Here is a 17,235-nt window from a genome sequence, read left to right on the forward strand (position 1 = left end):
ATGCTATGAATAGCTAAGGGTTGTTGATGATATGCATGAGTCTATGTCGTGAGCTTAAAGCTCTAGATGTTTTGAACAACTTAGGGTTGTGGATGATATGAACTATTATGGGTTATGAACTCAAGGCTTTAGATGCTATGAGTAGCTCATGGTTGTGGATGATATAAACGGTTTCAGATGGTGAGCTCATACCTTTAGATGCTATAAATAGCTTAGGGCATTGGTTGATATGAACAATTCTACGTCATGTGTTCAAACCTCTAGATTCTATGAATAGCTTAGGTTTGTGGATAACATGAATGACTTTGGGTAGTGAATAAAGGGCCTAGATGCTCTGAAAAGCTTAGGTCTGTGGTTGACATGAACGATTGTGGGTCATGAGCTTAGAGCTCTAGATGCTATGAATTGCTCAGGCCATTGGATGAGATGAGCTACTCTAGATCGTTAGCTCATGGCTTTAGTTATTATGAACAACTTAGGGTTATGGATGATATGAACGAATCAAGATCTTATGAGTTCATGACTTTAGATCATACGAATAGCTCAAGGCTATGAATCATATGAACGATTCTTGGTCTTGAGCCCAAAGCTTGAAATGTTGTGAATAGCTCAGGGCTATAGCTGACATGAACGACTCAATGTCATGATCTTAGGCTCTAGATGCTATGAACAGCTTAGGGTTGTGGTTGACATTAACGACTATGAGTCATGGTTTTAGGGCTTTAAATGTTATGAACAACTAAGGGTTATGGATGATATGAACGACTCGGGTCATGAGCATAAGGCTCTAAATACTATGAACATCTTCGGTTCGCGAGCTCGGGGCTATAGATGCTATGAACAGCTTAGGCTATCGATGACATGAACATCGCTAGGTCATGAGCTCAAGTCTCTAGATACTATGTATAGCTCACGGTGGTGGATGATATGCATGACTCTAGGTCGTGAGCTCAAGGATATAGATGATATGAATAGCTCAGGCTTGTGGATGATATGAATAATTTTAGGTCGTGAACTCAAGACTATAGATGTTATGAACAATTCAGGGTTGCAGATGAAATGAACGACTATGGTTCATGAGCTAAGGGCTTGATATGGTATGAATAACTAAGGATTATGGATAACATGAATGACTTCGGCTCTTGAGCTTAGAGTTATAGATCCTATGAAGAACTCAGGGTTGTGGATGACATGAATGACATCAGGTCATGAGCTAAGGGCTCGAGATGCTTTTAACAACTCAAGGCTATGGTTGACATGAACGACTATGGGTCATGAGCTGAGGGCTCTAGATGCTATGAGCAACTTAGAGCTATGGATGACATGAATGACTCCGAGTTGTGAGCTCAAGGCTCTTGATACTATGAACAACTTAAGGTTATGGATGACATGAGATACTCTATGTCATGAGCTTAGGGCTCTAGATTCTATGATCAGCTTAGGGTTGTCGATGATATGAACAACTCGGGATCCAGTGAGCTCAGGCCTCTAGATGCTATGACTAGCTTAGGGTTGTGGATGATATGAATGATTCTTGGTCATGAGCCCATGGCCCTAAATGCTATGAATATCTTAGGGCCATGGATGACATGAATGACTTTGGGCTGTGAGCTCAAAACTCTAGATGCTATGAATAGCTCAGGGTTATGGTTGACATGAATGACTTCGGTCGTGAGCTTAGGGCTTTAGATGTTATGAATAGCTCAGGGTTGTGGATGACAATGACTTTGGGTTGTTCGCTCAAGGCTTTAAATGCTTTGAACAGGACAGGGTTGTGGATGATAAGAACAACTTGAAATCCTGTTAGCTTAGGCCTCTAGATTCTATGAATAGCTTAAGGTTGGGGATGATATGAACGATTCTAGGTTGTGAACTCAAGGCTTGAGATGTTATGAATAGTTCAGGGTTGTGGATGAAATGAAAAACTTTTGGTCATGAGCTCAAGGCTAGAGATTGTATGAACACCTCACAGTTGTGGATAACATGATCGAAGATGTGATGAATAGTTTAGGGTTCTACTTTACATCAATGACTCTAGCTAGTGAGCTCAAGGCTCAAGATGCTAGGAACAACTCAGAGCTATGGATGACATGAACGACTCTAGGTCATGAGCTGAGGACTCTAGAAGTTATTAATAGCTCATGGTTATTGTTGACATGAACGATACTAGGTTGTGAGATTAGGGTTCGAGATGTTATGAACAACTCTAGGTTGTGTATGATATGATCAACATAGGGTCATGAGCTCAGGGCTTTAGAGGCTATGAATAGCTCAAGGTTATGGTTGACATTAAAGACTTGGGGTCATGATCTTAGGTCTCTAGATGCTAGGAGTAGCTTAAGGTTGTGGTTAAGAGGAACTTCTCTGAATCATGAGCTTAGGGTTCTATATGTTATGAATAGCCCAAGACTTTGGATGACATGAGCTACTCTAGTCGTTAGCACAAGGCTCTGGATGCTATGAAAAACTTATGGTTTTAAATGATTAGAACGACTCAAGATCTTGTCGACTTAGGCCTTTAGATACGATGAAAAACTAAGGGGTGTGGATGATAAGAACAATTCATGGTCGAAAGCCCGTGGCTCTAAATGCTATGAATAGTTGAGGGTTGTGAATGACATGAATGACTCTAGGTCATGGATGACATGAACAACTCTTGGTCATGAGCCTAGGGTTTTAGAGGCTATGAACAACTCAGGGCAGTGGTTGACATAACTGACTTTAGGTCGTGAGCTCATGGGTCTAGATGTTATGAACAACACAAGGCTATTGATTACTACCAAAAAGTGCTATTTTTTAGACCTAATTATAATGTTTTTAAGCACCTTTGTGTAGTAATCATATTCATTTAACCCAATTAATTCATTAAGGTCCTTAGTAATTGGTTTTAACCATTATGTGGCAAGTTTACATGTTTATATCAGCTTATGAATCAATTCAAGCATGCCAAATGATGGAGGAGCTACTTAGACAAGCCAACCAAAGAAGAAAAGCAAAGAAAAGCAAAGAAAAGCAAAAGAGAAGCAAAGAGAAGCAAGGAGGAAAACAGAGGACAGCAGCTGCAGTCTTCTTTGGCACTTTTGGAGCACTTCCCGAAGTCCATTTTCTATATGCTATATACCGTTTCAAAGCTCAAGAAGTTAAGAATCCAACGCTTCAAACCGTGCACGATTTGGAGCTGAAACGACGAAGTTATGGCCTTCGGAAGAAAACTGCTCCAGGTGTGCGAAAATTTCGCACACCTTCTGAATGGTGTGCGAATTTCGCACACCTCCTGATCAGGTGTGCGAATTTCGCACACCCCTTCCCCTATTTTGCCGACTCCACACGAGATCTTTTCTTTTAGATATTTTTGTATAAATTTCCATTCTTCTCCTTGTAATCCACCAATCATAAGATTTCTTAGCTAGGAAGGATGGAAAAGCTTCTCTATATAAACTCCTTTGCATCCGTTGAAACATATGGAGAAAAATATGTAATATACCCATATATATTGAAATATACCACAGAGCCTTGCTCTGTTTCTCCTTCTCTTTCCTTTCTTATTTTCTTAGTAGCCAAACATCCTTGGTGGATGAAATCCCCAAGGATGAGAGGCTAAAACCTTTTAAGTTTCTCAAAGTATGGATGTTATGTGATGGCTTGGATGCATTCCCATGGAAATTTCTCGCACCCGGAAGGTAAGGTAGTCGTTTTTCATTAATGGTTTATTAATGCAAAGTTTGGTTTTTATTTCCTTTGGACAACTTCCAACGGCCAATACTTGATAAGCTTTTGGATTTCTATCCATTAGTTATCTCCTACGAGCTATTGGAAGGTGAGGTTTTCAATTCCAAATTTTGCATTAATCCATTAGAACCAATTTCAATGGCCATTGAAAGGTGAGTTTATCACTTGGAATGACTTTGAGTTGCCAATATTTCGTAAGCTTTTGGCTTTAGACCATTAGTTATCTCTTACGAGCCATTCAAAGGAAGTCTAAGGTGAATAACTATTGATGAAATTCACTACCATCTGTTTTGCCATTTTAAAGGATTAAAACTTGATTTGCTAAATCCATACCGGTTCGGGAAACAAGCATCACCATAGTTGCAACCCCAACGCGAGGAGCCTATCCTGAGATTTCCAATTTGCATAAAAGCCGGAGCATAGCTATCCTATCTTTGAGAAACTTGTTTTTACACCCTTTCATTTTAGTCTTTAATGTTAGCTTAAATTAGTTTAAATCTTTCTAAACCATTTACATTTTCTTTTAAAGCTAACATCCATAAGAAAATCACCTATTTTCCTAATTTGAATATCACTTGTGTTTGCGAAAACCCTTCCCAGTGAACGATCCTAGAACCACTATGCTATAGTAGCTTGGCTACTTTAGTAATAGTATCTAAGGTATAAATTTTGTTGATACGCCTTTAAAGCTAAGCTACCATGAGTCGCATCAAATGGCGCCGTTGCCGGGGATCGAACCCGGGTCACCCGCGTGACAGGCAGGAATACTCACCACAGTCGAATCAAATGGTTGCCGGGGAAGCTGCCACAAGCACAGTGAAGCAACCATTAAGGGTAACTTGTGATCTTCATCACAAGTTTGGTGAGTTTTCTTATAATTTTATTTTTTTTTAGTTTAGTTTTTATTTAGTTAAATTTTTTTTTATTCTCTTTTCTTTTATTTTTATTTTTAATTTCAATTTGTGCATTCCTTGTTGGATTCGAGAACAAGAGGGAACCTTGGTACAAGTTGAAGAAAAGAGCCTTAGTTGAATATCATTTTTTTTAGAAATGGAAATTCCACATGAAGATCAAAGCTCTCATTATGATCATGAGAAGGACAAATTCGCATACTTATCCATGAGGGATCGGATTGAATTGGGGAAAAGGCAAGTTCAACAAAGCCAATGGGGTAGTGATCAAAGCTCTCAACATCAACCGAAGGACAAATTCGCATACTTATCCATGAGGGATCGGATTGAATTAGAGAAAAGGCAAAGTCAACAAAGCCAATGGGGTAGTAAGTATGCTTTGAATGGAGATGATTCATATGAGCATACGGTAGGGGAGTGCCCTACCATTCCAACTATGAGAGAAATGCGCGGTTACCAAAGCTCCTACACCTCAAGTTGGAATAACCATCCCAACCTTACAACCCAACCTCAACCTCAACCATCAATGAGTACATCTTCATTGGAGCAAGCCATTTTGAAGATAAGCAAAGTCATGGAGGACTTTGTAGGTGAGCAGCAAAAGATCAACTCTCATCTTAATGAAAAGATTGATAATTTGGAGAGTTCAATAAATGTAAGAATGGAGGAGGTTTATAATGATCTATCACTAAGGATAGAAAAAGTTCAAGACTCTATTGAGAAGCTCACCAATCTCGACATAGCAAGGGGGAAAAGGAAGCTTCCTCCTCAACCCAACCATAACCTTCAAGGAACCAATGCAAAAAGATCAAGGAAAGTGTTGAAGATAGACACTTTGGTGGGGGATTGCTATGACAACTCTATGGACCAACCTTCCATTGAAAATCATAAGGTTCAAGATGATAAAGGGTTACCTGAATCCTTTAAAGCATCCACTTCTCTACGGAAGAGAAGAGAAACGAATTCCCTTGGACCAAATGGGAAGGATGCCAATTTTATTTGGGATCCAGGGGGAATTCAGCATGATGTGGGTGTGTGAGTGAGGATGAGCTAAATAGTTTATCTTCTTTTTGGGGTACATGCTATCAGCTTCATTTAAATTCTATGCTTTCTTTAAATCTATGCATGTTTTAGTTTGAATTCCTAGCTTTAATTTAGTTTTAATATGTTTTTGAGATGAGTTTTGAAGTGTTCATGTAGGTAGGAAGGCTTGAAGAATGAAGTCTTGGTGAAAACAGGGGAAAACAGGGGAGAAAAATCAAGCTTCAGCAAAATTTGCACACCCCCTTTTGAGGTGTGCGAAATTCGCACACCCCCCCTCCCCTGTGCGAAAAACTTCCCAAAGTTCATTTCATGTGTACTATATCTCGTTTCAAAGCTTGGGAAGTCAGGAGTCCATAGCTTCAAACGGTGCTCGATTTGGAGTTGAAACGAAGAAGTTATGGCCGTTTGAAGATGACTGTGCAAAGCTTAAACGGAAATGTTGCAGCCGCACCCATTTTTGCTACTGTTGGACACGTTTTTGGAGCACTTTCTGGAGCTCAAATTATGCATTACATATGTCGTTTTGAAGCTTAGGAAGTCAGGAGTCCAGTGCTTCAAACGGTGATCAATTTGGATTTGAAACGAAGAAGTTATGGCCATTTGAAAAAATCCAATTTTGCATTTGGGCGGGTGAATAGTGCCCTGTGCGAAATTTTCGCACACCCCTTGCATGGTGCGAATTTTTCAGCTTCTTCATCCGTACCCTCCCCAAACCTAAGCCTTTAAGCCTCATTTCTTTACTCCATTATGCCTAAGACCCGAGGAGGCTATGCCACAGCTCCCCAGAGCAGTCAAAGAGCCCGTGCACCCTGGGATCACACACATGAAGCCTCTCACTCTATTTCTAACCTCCTTAAACCATCAAAGCCCATAGCTCCAATTGAGAGCTCCAGTTGAGGAGACTATGCCATCCTAGGAGAATACCATAATAGAGGCCAAAGTCCTGATCCAACCCACTCAGAAGGCCAGCACAGATGCATCAGCTCCACAGGACCCTTCCATTACTTGATCATCTCTTTACTTTTTGTCTTTACATATTATATTAGTATAGATAAATTTCATGTTTTGATGCTTTATATTGGATGTATTACTGATGATACATCATATATAGACATCATTTTTGTTAAAACTTGGCATTTTTCTATTTCCTCTACTCACTAACTCTTATGTTTTCTTTGAAACATGTGGTTTCTCCAATATGACTCAGACTCCATGTCACTCAGGAGGTACCACTTCCTCCCTATTTTTTAATCGCTTTGTCACATTGAGGACAATGTTCAGCTTGGTTGGGGGGAGAGTTGAGGAAGGAAGTATTGTTATTAATGCTAAGTTATTTTTGGTAATTTAGTTGCTTTTGCTTAATTTTAAAATTTTTTAAAGTTTTTATTCTACTCTCCATGGTTATTAAGGAAAAATTCTCAAAAGTAAATGGGAGAAATTAAATTCTTATCTTATTGCCATAGTCTTAGAGTTTGTATTATGCTTACTAAAGTTGATGAATTGTTGAAACTTCTATTGAATTCAAGCTTAGTTCTTCCACTTCAAGCTATCCACACACTAAACACAATAGGTTCCGATTATAAGATGAAGAACTATTTCCCTCTTGACTTAGGAAAATTTTAGACTTGGTACCTTTGACCTAATTTTAATAGTGTTGAGACACCTTATAAAAGGCCAATGAGCCCTTGAAAGAGAAAAAGAAAAAAAATGTTTACTTGCCTTGAAACCCGAGCAAGGTCTGAGGGGTATATGGTGAAAATCTATAAAACCTGGTGCCCTAAGCCTTAATTGGTTGGGAGTCACCGACCTCAATGCTCGTTACATGGGTGAATAGGTGGAGTTTAGCATACTATAGGTGCTTGGGTATTTAAAAATTCATTCTCAAAAGTCCGGGGTAAAATCCGAGGAGTTAGTGGTTGAAAAATCCTTAAAGCTTGATGCCCTAAACCTTGATTGGTTGGGAGTCATCGATGGACCCCCGTTACATGGACAATTTAAAAAAGAATGCCTTTAAGCTTTGCACTCCTACAAGAAAATATTGTGAAAGAAAAGAGGTGCGTTCTTAGCCTATTGGAGGTTGATTAGTTTGCTAAGCTTTGAAAAAGAACTAGGTTGAGGGGAGAGATTAGTTTGACATACTATATCCGGAAACTAATAAATAACACATAGATTTTTGTGGAAGATTAAGTGTTGGACCTTTGGGAGTGGAAATTATTTTGATACTCAAATTTGCATAATGCCCGCTCTTTGCATGTTGTGATAGGTAAGTTATTTGATGACTCTTGTTGATGATTGAGTTTTATATCCTTGACTTGCCATGTGAGAGTTTGATCCAATCATGCCACTCATATCATTTTTTGGAGTGATTTGCATGATCCCTTTTATGTATATTATAGTTTACTTAGTTTTTATCTCCTTCATTGCTCAGGGACTAGCAATGAGTCGGTTGGGGGGTGTGATTACTACCAAAAAGTGCTATTTTGTAGACCTAATTATAATGGTTTTAAGCACCTTTGTGTAGTAATCATATTCATTTAACCCAATTAATTCATTAAGGTCCTTAGTAATTGGTTTTAACCATTATGTGGCAAGTTTACATGTTTATATCAGCTTATGAATCAATTCAAGCATGCCAAATGATGGAGGAGCTACTTAGACAAGCCAACCAAAGAAGAAAAGCAAAGAAAAGCAAAGAAAAGCAAAAGAGAAGCAAAGAGAAGCAAGGAGGAAAACAGAGGACAGCAGCTTCAGTCTTCTTTGGCACTTTTGGAGCACTTCCCGAAGTCCATTTTCTATATGCTATATACCGTTTCAAAGCTCAAGAAGTCAAGAATCCAACGCTTCAAACCGTGCACGATTTGGAGCTGAAACGACGAAGTTATGGCCTTCGGAAGAAAACTGCTCCAGGTGTGCGAAAATTTCGCACACCTTCTGAATGGTGTGCGAATTTCGCACACCTCCTGATCAGGTGTGCGAATTTCGCACACCCCTTCCCCTGTTTTGCCGACTCCACACGAGATCTTTTCTTTTAGATATTTTTGTATAAATTTCCATTCTTCTCCTTGTAATCCACCAATCATAAGATTTCTTAGCTAGGAAGGATGGAAAAGCTTCTCTATATAAACTCCTTTGCATCCGTTGAAACATATGGAGAAAAATATGTAATATACCCATATATATTGAAATATACCACAGAGCCTTGCTCTGTTTCTCCTTCTCTTTCCTTTCTTATTTTCTTAGTAGCCAAACATCCTTGGTGGATGAAATCCCCAAGGATGAGAGGCTAAAACCTTTTAAGTTTCTCAAAGTATGGATGTTATGTGATGGCTTGGATGCATTCCCATGGAAATTTCTCGCACCCGGAAGGTAAGGTAGTCATTTTTCATTAATGGTTTATTAATGCAAAGTTTGGTTTTTATTTCCTTTGGACAACTTCCAACGGCCAATACTTGATAAGCTTTTGGATTTCTATCCATTAGTTATCTCCTACGAGCTATTGGAAGGTGAGGTTTTCAATTCCAAATTTTGCATTAATCCATTAGAACCAATTTCAATGGCCATTGAAAGGTGAGTTTATCACTTGGAATGACTTTGAGTTGCCAATATTTCGTAAGCTTTTGGCTTTAGACCATTAGTTATCTCTTACGAGCCATTCAAAGGAAGTCTAAGGTGAATAACTATTGATGAAATTCACTACCATCTGTTTTGCCATTTTAAAGGATTAAAACTTGATTTGCTAAATCCATACCGGTTCGGGAAGCAAGCATCACCATAGTTGCAACCCCAACGCGAGGAGCCTATCCTGATATTTCCAATTTGCATAAAAGCCGGAGCATAGCTATCCTATCTTTGAGAAACTTGTTTTTACACCCTTTCATTTTAGTCTTTAATGTTAGCTTAAATTAGTTTAAATCTTTCTAAACTATTTACATTTTCTTTTAAAGCTAACATCCATAAGAAAATCACCTATTTTCCTAATTTGAATATCACTTGTGTTTGCGAAAACCCTTCCCAGTGAACGATCCTAGAACCACTATGCTATAGTAGCTTGGCTACTTTAGTAATAGTATCTAAGGTATAAATTTTGTTGATACGCCTTTAAAGCTAAGCTACCATGAGTCGCATCAGCTATGGATGACATGAACGACTTTGGATCGTGACCTTAGGGCTTTCAATGCTATGAATAGTTGAGGGTTGTGGATGACACGAATGACTCTGAGTCATGTGTTGGGGGCTCTAGATCCTATGAATAGCTTAAGGCTATGGTGGACATAAACGACTCCATGTTGTGAGCTCATGACACTATATGCTATGAAAAGCTTATGGCAATGGATGACAGAAATGACTCTAGGTCGTGAGCTCAGGGTTGTGGCCAACATGAACAACTTTGGGTGATGAGCTCAAGGCTCTAGATGCTATGAACAATTCATAGTTGTGGATGATATGAATGACTCAGAATCTCGTGATCTCAGGTCTCTAGATGCTATGAATAGTTCAAGGCCAAGGATCATATCAATGATTCTTGGTCGTGAGCCTGAGTCCAAATGCTATGAACAACTCAGGGTTGTGGATGAAATTAAAGACTTTGAGTCATGAGGTCAAGGCTCTAGATGTTATTAAAAGCTTAGAGTTATGGATGACATGACTGACTCTAGGTCACGGGCTCAGGGCTTTAGATGCTATGAACAACTCCGAGCTGTGGTTTACTTGAATGACTCTGAGTCATGAGCTCAAGGCTATCGATGCTATGAATAGAAAAGGGTTATGGTAGATATGTCCTACTCAGGGCTATGGATTTTATCAACAATTGAACATTATAGATGATATGAACCACTTGAGATCAAGCCTCTAGATGTTATGCATAGCTCAAGGTTGTGATTTAGATGAATGACTTTGGGTCCTGGACTCAAGGCTCTAGATGCTATGAACAACATAGGGTTGTGGTTGACATGAATGAATCAAGGTCGTGAGTTCAATGCATAGATGCAATGAAAAGCTCCAGGCTATGAAGGACATAAATGAGCTTGAGGCTCTAGATACTATGAATAACTAAAGGCTATGGTTAACATGAATGACTCTAGGTTGTAAGGTCAGGGCTCCAGATACTATGCATAGCTCGGGCCTGTGGTTGACAATAACGAATCTCAATTGTGAGCTTAAGGCTCTAGATGCTATGAATTGCTGAGAGTTATTGATGATATGAACAACTAGGGATCCCATGAGTTCAAGCCTCTAGATGCTATGAATAGCTCAAGGTTAAGGATGATACGAACGATTCATGGTCATAAGCTATAAGTCTAAATTCTATGAACAGCCCAAGGTTGTGGATGACATGAATAACTCCAACTCATTAGCTTAGGCCCTATATGCTATGCATAGCTCAGGGCTATCGTCGACATGAATGATTCCGAGTCATGAGTTTAGGGATCTAGATACTATAAAAAGCTCCCAGGTGTGGAGGACATGAACGACTCCAACTTGTGAGCTCAAGGCTTTAGATGGTATGAGCAACTCAGGTTGTGGTTAACATGAAAAACTCTGGGTCGTGAGCTTAGGGCTTTAGATACTATGAAAAGCTCATGGTGGTGGTTGACATGAACGACTCTGTGTCGTAAGCTCAGGGCTTCAGATGCTTTGAACAACTAAGAGTTGTGGATGATATTAATGACTCAAGATCTTATAAGCTTAGGCCTCTAGATGCTATGAACAACTAAGGGCTGAGATTGATATGAACAACTCAGGGCTCTACTTGACATGAATTACTCCAGATTGTTAGCTTAGGGCTCTAAATGCCATGAAAATCTCAGAAGTATGGATGACATGAATGACTCTAACATATAAGCTCAGGGCTCCAGTTAGTATGAAAAGCTCATGGTGGTGGTTGACATGAATGACTCTGGGTCGTAAGCTCAGGGCTCCAGATGCTCTGAACAATTAAGAGTTGTGGATGATATTAACGACTCGAGATCTTATGAGCTTAGGCCTATAGATGTTATGAACAAATAAGGGATGAGATTGATATGAACGATTATTGGTTATGAGCCTATGAGTTTAAATGCTATAAACAACTTAGAGCTTTAGTTGACATGAATTACTCCATATCGTTAGCTTAGGGCTCTAGATGCCATGAAAAGCTCAAAGTTGTGGATGACATGAATAACTCTATGTTGTGAGCTTAGGGCTCTAAGTGCTATGAAAAAGTCATGGTTGTGGTTGACATTAATGACTTTGGGTCGTGAGCACATGGCTCTAGATACTATGAAAAATTCCAAGCTGTAGTGGACATGAATGACACTTGGGTCTTGAGTTTACTACCTTAGATGCTATGAACAACTCGGGGTTAAGGTTTACTAAAACGACTCCAGGTCATGAGCTTAAAGCTTTAAATGCTATGAATAGCTAAGAGTTTTGGATGATATGAACGACTTGGGATCCTGTGAGCCAAGGCCTCTAGATGCTATGAACAACTTAGGGTTAAGGATGATATGAACGACTCTTATTCATTAGCCTATGAGTCTAAACGTTATGAACAAATCAGGGAGGTGGATGACATGAATGAGTCCAGGTCCTGAGCATAGGGCTCTAAATGCTATGAACAACTCAGGCTTGTGGTTTACATGAATGACTCCCGATTGTGAGCTTAAGGTTGTCAATGCTATGAATAGCTTAGGGATTTGGATGACATGAACAACTCCAGGTTGTGAGCTTAGGCCTTTAGATACTATGAGCAACTTAGAGCTATGGTTGACATGAACGACTTCGAGTTTGAGCTTAGGACTCTAGATGCAGTGAATATCTTAAGGTTGTGGATGACATGAATGATTCCGGGTCGTGAGCATAGGGATCTAGATGCTATGAACAACTTAGGATTGTGGTTTACATGAATGACTCCTGGTCATGAGCTTAGGGCTCTAAATGATATGAACAACTTAGGGCTATGGATGACATGAAGAACTATGGGTCGTGAACTCAGGGCTTTAGATATTATAAGCAGCTCAGAACTATGGTTGACTTGAACGATTGCGGATCATGAGCTCAGAGCTTTAGATGCTATGCACAGCTTAATATTGTGGATGATATGAATGACTCGGGATTTCATGAGCTCAGGCTTCTAGATACTATGAATACCTCCAGGTTGTGGATGATATGTACGATTCTATGTCATAAGCTTAGGGCTGTGGATGACAAGAATGACTTCGAGTCATGAGCTTAGAGCCCTAGATATTATGAATAGCTCGGGGTTGTGGTTGACATGAACAACTTCTAGTTGTGAGCTGAATGCTTTAGATGTTATGAAAAGCTCCAGGTCATGGTGGATATAAATGACTATATGTTATGAGCTCAGGACTGTAGATGCTATGAACAACAAGGGTAGCAGTTGTGATTCGTTCCCAATTGGTGTATCAACTGATTCATGTCCTCTCAATGGTCCTTGACAACGGTGCCATTTGATTCGTGTCCAGCTGGTGTTCCTTGATTGTGGTCCTTTGACGGGAGTAATCAACAAAATTTATAACCTATTACACCATGTACTAGGATAGCCTCAGCTAGCATAGCATAGTGGTTCTAGGGTCGTTCACTAGGATGGGTTTTCACTTCACAATTGATATTAATTCAAAGATGAATTGGTGCTTTTTCATTTCAAGGTTAGCTTAAGAAGAAAAAATAAACTTTATTTGAAAAAAGGTTTGTTTTAAGCTAACTAAAAATAAAGCAACATAAATTACTTACTAAGAAAAGTGTTTCTTGGAGTTTCAGGTCACTAGGCTCAGATTCCTTATACAAAAAGAGAGTTTCGGTCACTTGTTTCTTTTCCTCGCATTAGGGATTTAACATATAGTTATTTCCCGAACCGGTGTGGTATAGATGCTTCCCATTAATGGGTTCAAACACTAAATCCCTCTCACTGATGCATCTTGCAATGGTTCATACCTCTCACCTAGTATTGGCCATTCAAGGTGATCTTTAACCTTGGATTACCTGTCAAAAGCTGGCAAGAGATAACTAATGGATGTCTCCTTGGAGTCCAAAAGCTTACCAAGTGTTGGCTATTTTAGAAAATCCTACCTTCAAACCATCTCCCAAAGGCTTGCAAGAGATAAACTAGTGCATCTTAATGGATGGACATCACTTGCCTTACCAAGTGTTGGCCCAGGTGATTTAAAGGCGTTTTAAGTTAACTAAAAACATAGAAACCATTAACGGGTCACACTTTCTCTTCATTAAAAATTGAAACAACAAAACTTCTAATTTATGCATTCGAAAACTTACCCGGCTTTCTTCACTCCAAGAGACAAAGAGCCTAGCCACTCATCCTCTGAGGAAACATCCTCCGAGTTTGATTTGCTAGAAATAACAATAATGAGAAAAACAAAAATATGAAAGAAAAACAGAGCAAGTCCTCTGTAAAATATATTTCTTACTATCGTCGATTACATGATGGATATGTGATGTATTGATTTACATTGGTTCAAAGATATATATAGAGAAGATATTTTCTAAGAAATATCCAAATAATATCTTTGACTGATTACAAGGAGAAAATAGAAATTTACACAAAATATCTTGAGAAAAAATCTAACTAAGTCGGTAGCAAATATCTGATATTGCACAAGTGGATTTCACACGGTGATTCACATGTTGAATTATCCATTTTGCAAGTTTGAACTTTGGTTTTGCAACTTGGAGGTGATTCCACAACTTGGAGATGATTTGTAACTTCATTCATAGCTTGGAGGTGATTTCACAACGTGGTTCGCAGATGGGAAGATGGAGGCATGGGCTATGAAATAGCACTCGTGTGCCACAGGTGGGTTTCGCAGCTCATTTCGCAGGTGCGAAATTTTCGCACAACTTGATGTGGTTGTCTTCAAACGGCCATAACTTCTTCGTTTTAACTCCAATTCATGTACTGTTTAAAGCATTGGACTCCTGACTTCCCGAGCTTCAAAACAAGATATAGTATGCATGAAATGGACTCCATCAAGTACTAAAAATGTGTCCAATAGTTACTATCCTCTTGAATTCTTCATGTTAGATTTCTCTCTTTTTCCTCCTTGCATTCTTGATTGGCTTTAGCAAAGAACTACGAAGCTCCAAAGCTTGAATTCTTCATTTAAATGAGCTTCCATTTTCTTTGCCATGGATTATATAGAGCTCTCACTCATCTTAGATTGCTTTGGTGATAAAAAAGCTATCAAAAACACCAAAACTTAACATAATTTGATTAGAAACGATTGCAAGGGTCCTTAACATGTTAATTGAATTAAAAGGTAATAACTACTACTCAAAAGTGTTTAAAAGAGTTAATTACAAGCTATAAAATAGCACTTTTTGAGTTGTAATTACTCCCCCCAACCGACATATTGCTAGTCCCTTAGCAATGAAGGAGAGAAAAAGAAAAATAAAAAGTACTATAATTTACAACATCATGCTAATCAAAAAACAATTTTCAAGTGGCATGATGATCTAGCTCTCACATGGAACATTAAAGAGATAAAACCCAAACTTCAACAAGAGTTATCAAATAATTTGTCTAATCACAATTCATAAAGAGAAGACATTATGCAAATTTAAGCTTTAAAAGAGTTTCCACTCCCAAAGGGTCAAACCTTACTCTTCCACGAAAATCTAAGTGTTATTTATTAGTTTCCGAATATAGTATGTTGAACTAATCTCTCTCCCCCAACCTAGTTCTTTTTCAAAGATTAGCAAACTGATCAACCTCCAATATGCTAAGAACACACCTCTTTTCTCACAATTTTTTTTTTCATTGTATGAGTACAAGGCTTAAAGGTATTCTTTTCTAACTTGTCCATGTAACGGGGGTCCATCGATGACTCCCAACCAATTAAGGTTTAAGGCATCAAGCTTTAAGGATCTTTTGACCTCTAACTCCTCGGATTTTACCTCGAACTTTTGAGAATGAATTTTAATACCCAAGCACCTGCAGTATGTTAAACTCCACCTATTCACCCTTGTAATGAGAATTGAGGTCGGTGACTCCCAACCAATGAAGGCTTGGGGCACCAGGTTTTAAAGATTTTCACCATATACCCCTCAGACTTTGCTTAGGTTTCAAGGCAAGCAAACATTTTTCTTTCTTTCTTTTTTTCAAAGGCTCATTGGCCTTTTATAAGGTGTCTCAACAGTATTAAAATAAGGTCAAAGGTACCAAGTCTAAATTTTCCTAAGTCAAGAGGGAAATAGTTTTTCATCTTATAATCGGAACCTATTGTGCACAGTGTGTGAATAGCTTAAAGAGGAAGAACTAAGGTTGAATTCAATAGAAGTTTCTACAATTCATCAAGTTTAGTAAGCATAATACAAATTCTAAGTCATGTAAAAAGACAAAAATTCAATTTCTCCCATTTCATTTTTGTGAATATCTCCTTAATAACCATGGAGAGTAGAATAAAAACTTTAAAATTTTTAAAAATGAAGCAAAAAGTACTAAATTAACAAAATAACTTAGCATTAATAACAAAACTTCCTTCCTCAACTCTCCCCCTAACCAAGCTAAACATTGTCCTCAATGTGACAAAAGCGATTGAACCTATTGTGCACAGTGTGTGAATAGCTTAAAGAGGAAGAACTAAGGTTGAATTCAATAGAAGTTTCTACAATTCATCAACTTTAGTAAGCATAATACAAATTCTAAGTCATGTAAAAGGACAAAAATTCAATTTCTCCCATTTCATTTTTGTGAATATTTCCTTAATAACCATGGAGAGTAGAATAAAAACTTTAAAAATTTTTAAAATGAAGCAAAAAGTACTAAATTAACAAAATAACTTAGCATTAATAACAAAACTTCCTTCCTCAACTCTCCCCCTAACCAAGCTGAACATTGTCCTCAATGTGACAAAAGCGATTGAAAAATAGGGAGGAAGTGGTACCTCCTGAGTGACATGGAGTCTGAGTCATATAGGAGAAACCACATGTTTAAAAAAAAAACAAAAGAGTTAGTGAGTAGAGGAAATAGAAAAATGCCAAGTTTAAACAAAAATAATGTCTATATATGATGTATCATCAGTAATACATCCAATCCCAAAATATAAAACATCAAAACATGGAATTATGTATACAAATATAATATGTAAAGACAAAAAGTAAAGAGATGATCAAGTAATGGTAGGGTCCTGTGGAGTTGATGCATCTATGGTGGCCTCTTGAGTGGGTTGAATCATGACTTTGACCTCTGTTATGGCAGTCTCCTTAGATGGCATAGTCTTCTCAGCTGGAGCTATGTGCTCTGATGGTTTAAGGAGGTAAGAAATGGAGTGAGATGCTTCGTGTGTGTGATCTTAATGAGAGGGCTCTCCTCTTTAGATGCATGGTTACGGGGCTCTATTGGCATTTTCACAACTTTCCTTGGCTTTGCAAGATGTTTGCGCAAACCTCCCTTCATTTTGCAGGTCAATTTTGTAGCCTGAAGGCCATTTCGTCGCAAAAGGGTGATTTCGCAGCTAATGGGGGATTTTACAGGGGGTAGCTATGGGGTTGCGTAATCATTTAGCAGTCAAAGGGGAATTTCGTAGCCAATAGGCAT

This window comes from Vitis riparia, unplaced genomic scaffold, assembly GCF_004353265.1.
Source record: "Vitis riparia cultivar Riparia Gloire de Montpellier isolate 1030 unplaced genomic scaffold, EGFV_Vit.rip_1.0 scaffold205_pilon_pilon, whole genome shotgun sequence".
In the NCBI taxonomy this organism is placed as follows: domain Eukaryota; kingdom Viridiplantae; phylum Streptophyta; class Magnoliopsida; order Vitales; family Vitaceae; genus Vitis; species Vitis riparia.